The sequence below is a fragment of the Cajanus cajan genome, chromosome 4 (genome assembly GCF_000230855.2).
Source record: "Cajanus cajan strain Asha chromosome 4, NIPB_CcT2T_4, whole genome shotgun sequence".
Lineage (NCBI taxonomy): Eukaryota > Viridiplantae > Streptophyta > Magnoliopsida > Fabales > Fabaceae > Cajanus > Cajanus cajan.
The window spans coordinates 67,736,897-67,744,298 of record NC_138520.1 but is presented as its reverse complement, the minus strand read 5'-3'; the positions used below and the strand labels follow the sequence as shown (position 1 = coordinate 67,744,298).

At 26.6% G+C, this 7,402-nt stretch overlaps 1 non-coding gene across 1 annotated transcript; it reads right to left on the bottom strand.

Annotated features, from left to right (window-relative positions):
• Positions 1 to 1,010: 1,010 nt before the first annotated feature.
• TRNAY-GUA (transfer RNA tyrosine (anticodon GUA)) lies at positions 1,011 to 1,104 on the bottom strand. The gene is made up of 2 exons: positions 1,068 to 1,104; positions 1,011 to 1,046 (listed from the first exon to the last, which is right to left on the bottom strand). It is a non-coding gene; the product is annotated as a tRNA-Tyr (tRNA).
• Between the last annotated feature and the right edge of the window lie 6,298 nt (positions 1,105 to 7,402).

Below are 7,402 nucleotides of genomic sequence, written 5' to 3'. Positions count from 1 at the left end.
CCCTTTTTGCTTACACCCCATGACAGTTTTCGAATCCTTTAGTCAATGTGTTAATGAATTAATGGAAAAGGGTTGATGAAATGATTTTTACGCATCAAATTTTATAGTATAAGATTATGTTTAGATAACCTTATCTAGAAAAAGAAAATAGAAAGAAAAAATAAAATTAATTTTTTCACAAGTTAAAATTAATTTAAGTACTAGTAAAAAATGTTTTTGGAGGCTAATTTGACATAATTTTTAAATATTAATTTATACATAAGTTAATTTTAGTCTATACATAAATTTTTATGGAAAAGTTGATTTAGTTTTTCTTTTTATATTTTCTTTTCTTTTTAATGTATATGGAGTTTATTCAAATTGGTTGTAAGTAGGTCTAGTAATAGAAGTGCTTGGGTTCGGTTAGTGTCGGGGGCACCAGTAATAGTTCTCTAGAGGGATTTAGTTAATCTATAGGTAGGATAAGGCAAAGAAATTTAATTTTAATTGAGACAATTAATAGTCGATGATGTATTACTATGTGTATCTGTACTTATGTATTGAGACAATACTTATTTTGGTAGCTTCTTTTTCGTTTTCATTTTTTATTATACACCTATATCTTTGAATTTATGCAGTATATTTTATTAAAAAAAAATACCTACTCTCACCTTTGCTAATCTCTACGATTAATTATTCTCAAATCACATTATTTTTATTTTTCCCCTTCAATTATCTTCCTTCAAAACAATTCAAAAGTAAATATACAGAGATATAAAATGTCTTTTTTTTCTTCTTCTTCTTCTACTAGTGCATATAATATTAATTACTAATATTTTCACAAATAAATGTAATTATTTTTTATTTTTATTTTTAAAGAGTAGAATTTATATTAGTATGAAAATAGTTAAACTAAATTTTTTCCATTTAACATTATTCGAATAGCTCAGAAAAGATGTATAAACATCTTAGTTATTAACCTTAGCTGTGTGCCAGTCTTCGCCCCAAAAGAAAAATTGATATTAAAATTCTCCGACCTGCCGGATTCGAACCAGCGACCTAAGGATTTCTATTAGGTTTGTTGCCAACTACAGTCCTCCGCTCTACCAACTGAGCTAAGGTCGGAATTTATCTTGCTTTTAATTTTTTATGTTGTTGTATTTTGTTTGTCGAACTAAAAAAGTTAGCTGCGTTGGCAAAGCCAAAATGAAGCAGTCGTTGGAGAAAGGTAGAAAAGGAATAAATGTTGGGTCATACACGGTGTTACTTCTGGAAAATGACACGACCTATTGTGAATAATTTATGTTCCTAACGTAAGTATGTTGTTATTGCTAGGATCATCGCATCTGAGATATTATCTATTTTGTTAGATATTGAGCCGTCACGATTTTATCATTTAAAAGACATTTCGGTAAATTATGAAGGAAGGATGTTTATAAACTATTTTTAACCTCGACTCCTAAGTAATGTGAAACTTTTAGATATACCAGAACAATATTCTTAAGATTGGATTCTTTGAGAATGTATATTGTACTTCAAATGTATTCACAATTTTTTTTTATTTTCCTCATAAATTAATCACTTATTTTAAAATTTAATTTCTATCCTTAATTATTACTTGAGATAAAATATTAGCAATTATTTTAATTTTAATTACATATTTATAAAATTACTATTTTTAATTATTATTATTTACGAAATATATTTTAGAGGAACTAATTTAAAATATATATAAATTTGAGCATAATAATTAATATAATATTTAATATTATTATAGTATATTTAGTTTATATATCTCACTTTTTTTATTATCATTTAACTTTTTTATCTATCAAAATCATAGTTGACACCAAGAGATTTAAAGCAACTCACATCCTATTTAGTCAATTGAGTTAAACTTTTTGGGTTTTACTTTTAAAATAAATCAAACTTGTGTGTCCTATCTAGGGCATATTTGAATGAAATGGAACATAGGCTATACAATTGAAGATGACTTAAAAAAGCTAATTAATACTACTTATAATAATAAGATATATATACTTTTTGGTTATAGTTAAATGAGTTTGACTTTGAACAATTTAGTGATGAGTGATCTACTAGAATATTTACCAAAATGTGTGCGAGTGAAGACAATATACATTAAAAAAGTATTGTGTTGATTTGTTGAGATAGTTGTTGATCCTAAAAAGTGGACGGACATCTTGGATAGGTCCACCCAAGAATGATTCTAATTGCTAAAAGGCTTTGACTAACGAAGAGTTGGGAAAAATCCTGAAATATTGTCGTTAAGGCATCAAATGTGAAGGGATCTACAAATGATATTAGAGTAGGTCTTCTCTCCCAATACGATGTGGTTTGGAGACAAACTAGTGGACTTATAGCATCATGGACAAACTTGAAGAATTGTTCTTAAAATAGAAAGGTACACTGTAAGTGCATTTTAAGAAAATCATAGCTATAACTTATTAAAATTCTTTAACTAAAAAATGAGTGTATAATAATAAATCATTCACTCTCTCATTCACACACAATAGTTATATATAAGAATCATGAGAGAAATGTCTTGATATAAGAAATGTGAGAGTTTTAACCTTTAGATTAAAATTAACATATTGAATTGAATTTTCAATGAAAGTTATATTTTCATCTAAAAAAAAGTAAAGGTTGCTACTAAGGCTTTTTTTTTTTTTTTTTGATGATTAACTACAAGTTTTTCAATAGTGGTGGTAGTGATGATGAACTTAGCTGACAACCTTTATATTGATTAACAGCAAATCTTAAAGAAATCTTTTGTTTTTATTTTATTGTTCAATGTCTCCAATTGAAAGGTAAAGACTAATTTTTTGAGGTGTGTCTCCAACTAAAAGGTAAAGATTAATTTTCTTTTATTTTTATTTTATTGCTAAATGCATCCAACTAAAAGGTAAAGACCAATTTTTTGAGGAGTGTCTCCAACCGAAAGATAAAGACTAATTTTTTTTTATCTTATTTTATTGATGAATGTCTCCAATTGAAAGGTAAAGAATAATTTTTCAAGGTGTAAAAATATATTTAAAGAATGTGTCTGTGTAAACATTTCTTTCCAAATCTAAACTGGAGCGTCTAAATGAGAGGTATAGAATCTTGCATTAAAGATAGCAGAACGATGAAAAATAGACAAGAGATTGAGACTCTCATGATTGTGATAGAGTATTAGAAATTGAAAGGAAAAATATATTGCTTATGTGAATATTGAAAGAAAAAATGTATTGCTTATGTGAATATGTTGGCAAGATCATGTGTCTATACTTATAACGAATCATAGTAGAGATAATATTTATCATAAATTTAAGCATTCAAAATATAATACAACATTTTTATTAGCAAAAAAAATATATCATAATTATTTTATATAAGTTTTCATATTTTGAAAACATTAAATAATATTTTCATATGTGTTTGAGAAGGTATTTTAGGAGTTTATAAGCTCTTTTAACTAGTTTATAAGCCAGTTTGATTAAAATAAACTTATTTAGTACAAATTTTTGTACAAAACTTATTTTAAGAATTTATAGTTTACTTTTATAATTTAATTGAAATATCTTATAACTTATAAGCTCTTAACTTATTTTCTTTCTCATTTTTTATATATCTTCATTAATTTAATTGAATTTTCTTTTTGCCTTTTTTAATTTAGAAATTATTTTACCTTTCTTGTTATTTTTTCACTTTCATTATAAAAACTATTTTATGTCATATTACACTTATTAGTTAACTAATTTTATAAAAAAATTTAATTCAATCAACTAACATTTGAATTTTTAATTTTTCAACTTTCGACTTATAACTTATAAGAGTTTTCAGCTAGTTTATCATTGGCTAACTCTTCATTTTTGATATTGTTAAAATTCTTTATATATATAAGTTATTAAACAAACATTTAACTAATATAATGTTCATAAAATGCAATATTTTTAAACTATAAAATTAAAATGAGTAAATAAAAATACTTAATTTCCTATTAAAATAAAAATAAAATAAATAATATAAAAGTTATAATTTTAAATATACTATTTGATAATGAACTTTGAAGAAAAAAAGAAAGATTAATAAAGGAGTTATATATATATATATATATATATATATATATATATTTTATATGGATAATAACTTTTTATTTTGATCCACATAACAATTCTTAATATGAAAATTGATAAGCGATTATGGGTGAATAGGGGTTACAAGACAATTTTTTTTATAATATTAAAATAGTATTTTTAAACAATAAAAAAAGAGTAGAGGTAATATTTCTTTTAAGTATACCGACAATGCAAATGATATATGCATAGTAGAATAAAAGAAGTTGAAGAGTTAGTGGGGTTAACTGTCCCCACAACTATAAACGTAATTCCGTCCTTACTTTTATAACCCTACACATTAAATATATTAGTATAATATATTATAATTACGTTAAACACTAGTGGACCAAAATTTAATTTTATAATTTTAGTCAATATTTAAATCTATACAAATTAATATATATTTACAATAATAACAATATATAATATATAATCGTAATATACAACATATATTGTATAATAATCAATGTTTGTTAATTCATTTATTTTGTGATTGGTCTTAAAGTTTTCTCTCATGCTTCTTATATATAACTATTTCTCTCATCAAGTCATCAGATTTCGGTCTAAAACCCTCAATTTCATACACAATAACTCTATCCCTCGGAATGCATTCTCATAGACTGATGTTCTTTCGATATCTCTTGCCGCTAATTTGTGCCTTCTGAGTTAATCTCCTTTAAGTCTTCTCCTGCAAGTGTTCTAAGTTTTTTAGAAGGTGCGTAATGACCTAACCTCCTTTCTCTTTTCTTTTTTTGAGTTAGTTTCTAGGTTGGACCTAAAGGCTAGTCCAAAATCTTTTGATTTATCTATCTCCATCTTATTTTAATTAAAAAATTATTTCTCTTATATTATTCTAATTATTCCAATTTATTGATTTTTTTTAAAAATAAGATGTTACGTAGACTATGAGCAAAGTAAAGTAAACCTAAACTAGGGGAGTATGCATCCCCTCTAATAAAATAAGACATCTCTTGGCATATAATCTACCACCTAATTGGCTTTCCTAAGGGCATGAGCATAATCAATGCTTGTCTCCTACCATTTGGACCACAAAATTCACAAGGTTGTAGCATGAGTGATTCTAAAGACAAGTTTCGTCAAGATATTTAAAAATGAATCCAACTCCACTAAAATTTAACACGACACGCCTTTATCTCTAATGAGTTTCAAGTCATGATAAATGACCCATAAGTCAACATTAACTACTAAGCAGGGATCCAACTTACAGGAGTAGGTAAATATGAAGTTGCCTAGGTGATCAAGAATTCCTCCACAGGTTGTACTTTGATCCGACAACACAATCCCATCATAGTTGAGCTTAACACATCCTTTTGGGAGTTAACTCTATAGTAAATTAAATATACAAAATTGTAATCAATCAAATATTGCAAAGTCCCCACAGAAATGAAAAATTGATTGTTGTGGACTAACAACTTTAAGTCGTTAGGTTTTCTTTTTTGGGCTAGTATAACTGTATATATAATCATAATTAAGAGACATAATTTGATTAAAATGTCAGTTATAATAAATAATATTCAATTGTTATTTATTAAAATTAATAACATAGTAGGTGAGAATACTAATAACACATGCCTACCTTTATTAAAACGTGACTTTTATATTATAAATTAGGATTTGTAGTTATTACATAGTTATATCATCAAAATAAGAGGGATAATTTAGAATAACACATAATAAAGGCATGACTTTTATATTATAAATTAGGATTTGTAGTTATTACATAGTTATATCATCAAAATATATAAGAGGGATAATTTAGAATAACAAGTAATAAAGACGTGATTTTTATATGTTATAAATTAGGATTTGTAGTTAATACATAGTTATATCATCAAAATAAGAGGGTTAATTTAGAATAACACGCAATAAAAACGTGACTTTTATATTATAAATTAAGATTTGTAGTTAATTATTACGTAGTTATATCATCAAAATAAGAAAAATAATTTAGAATAACACGTAATGATAAAGGCGTGACTTTCATATTATAAATTAAGATTTGTAGTTATTATATAATTATATCATCAAAATAAGAGGGATAATTTATAATGACACATAAATAATTTTGTTGAAATGATAATATTTTAGAGATATTTCAAACTAACGTACCAACATAATACAAAGTAATCTGATTTTTTATATTATAAATAAATAGATTGTATCTAACAAAAGGATAAAAATGGCTGCTAAGGCGTTTTTCATGATTAACCATAAGCTTTCCAACGGTGGTAACGATGACGAACATAATTGATAACTTTATATGAATTAACTACAAACCTTAATTATAAAATCCTTTATTTTTATATTATTGTTGAGAGTGTCTCCTATTTAAAAGTAGAGACTAATTTTTCGAATTGCAGAAACATATTTTTAGAAATATATAAATATACATATGTGCACAAAATTAAAATTGCAATCAAATATAGTTTCATGACAAGCAACTTTTGATATATTTATATCATATGATAAACATGTGGCATGTCGCCAATCCAGAAATAGCCATATGCATATGTGATCAATTGTGAAGAGGGTTTTGTAACGACCCGACAGGCCACTACACTCACAACCACAGCACACCGGAAACACTAGGTAGAATAGAACGAGTATATAAATATAGGATCTAGAATATAAATATATACGAATGTTCCAATCCAACTAGAGTTAGGGCGTACAATACAAACATTTCATCAAAAGTCACTATGCCAAGTGACTGAAAAACAAACAAAGCATCCTAAAGGATTCAGCTCCACCTTCCAGCTACAGATACACCACCTATCCCTGCTCTGCTCCCATACATAGTATGATCATTGCAGTCCAACCACATGGAAAAAACAAAAGGGTAAGCTAGTATAAAAGAAATAACATATAGAAAATTTAAGAAATATAAATAACCACAACTATCAACACTTCATCAACATACATCCCATTGATTTTTCAACTTGGTCATCAATATTCATGTAATGCGTCGTCATGCATATCAACTCGGAGATCTCATACAACAACTCAGCCTTTCGACCTACAACAACTCAGCCTTGCGGCGTACAACAACTCAGCCTTTCGGCCTACAACAACTCAGCCTTGCGGCCTACAACAACCAATATCAACACACAACACAACACAACCGTACCGCTCAACATAGCAACTTACAATAATGTACAACTGATACAACTCAACTCGTCTCAACAACGTTAATCAATATTAGTCAACATATTCATGAAATAACACATCCAAAACAACCTTCAACATATCTTAATCACTCATTGTGAAGTGACAACCATTACTAA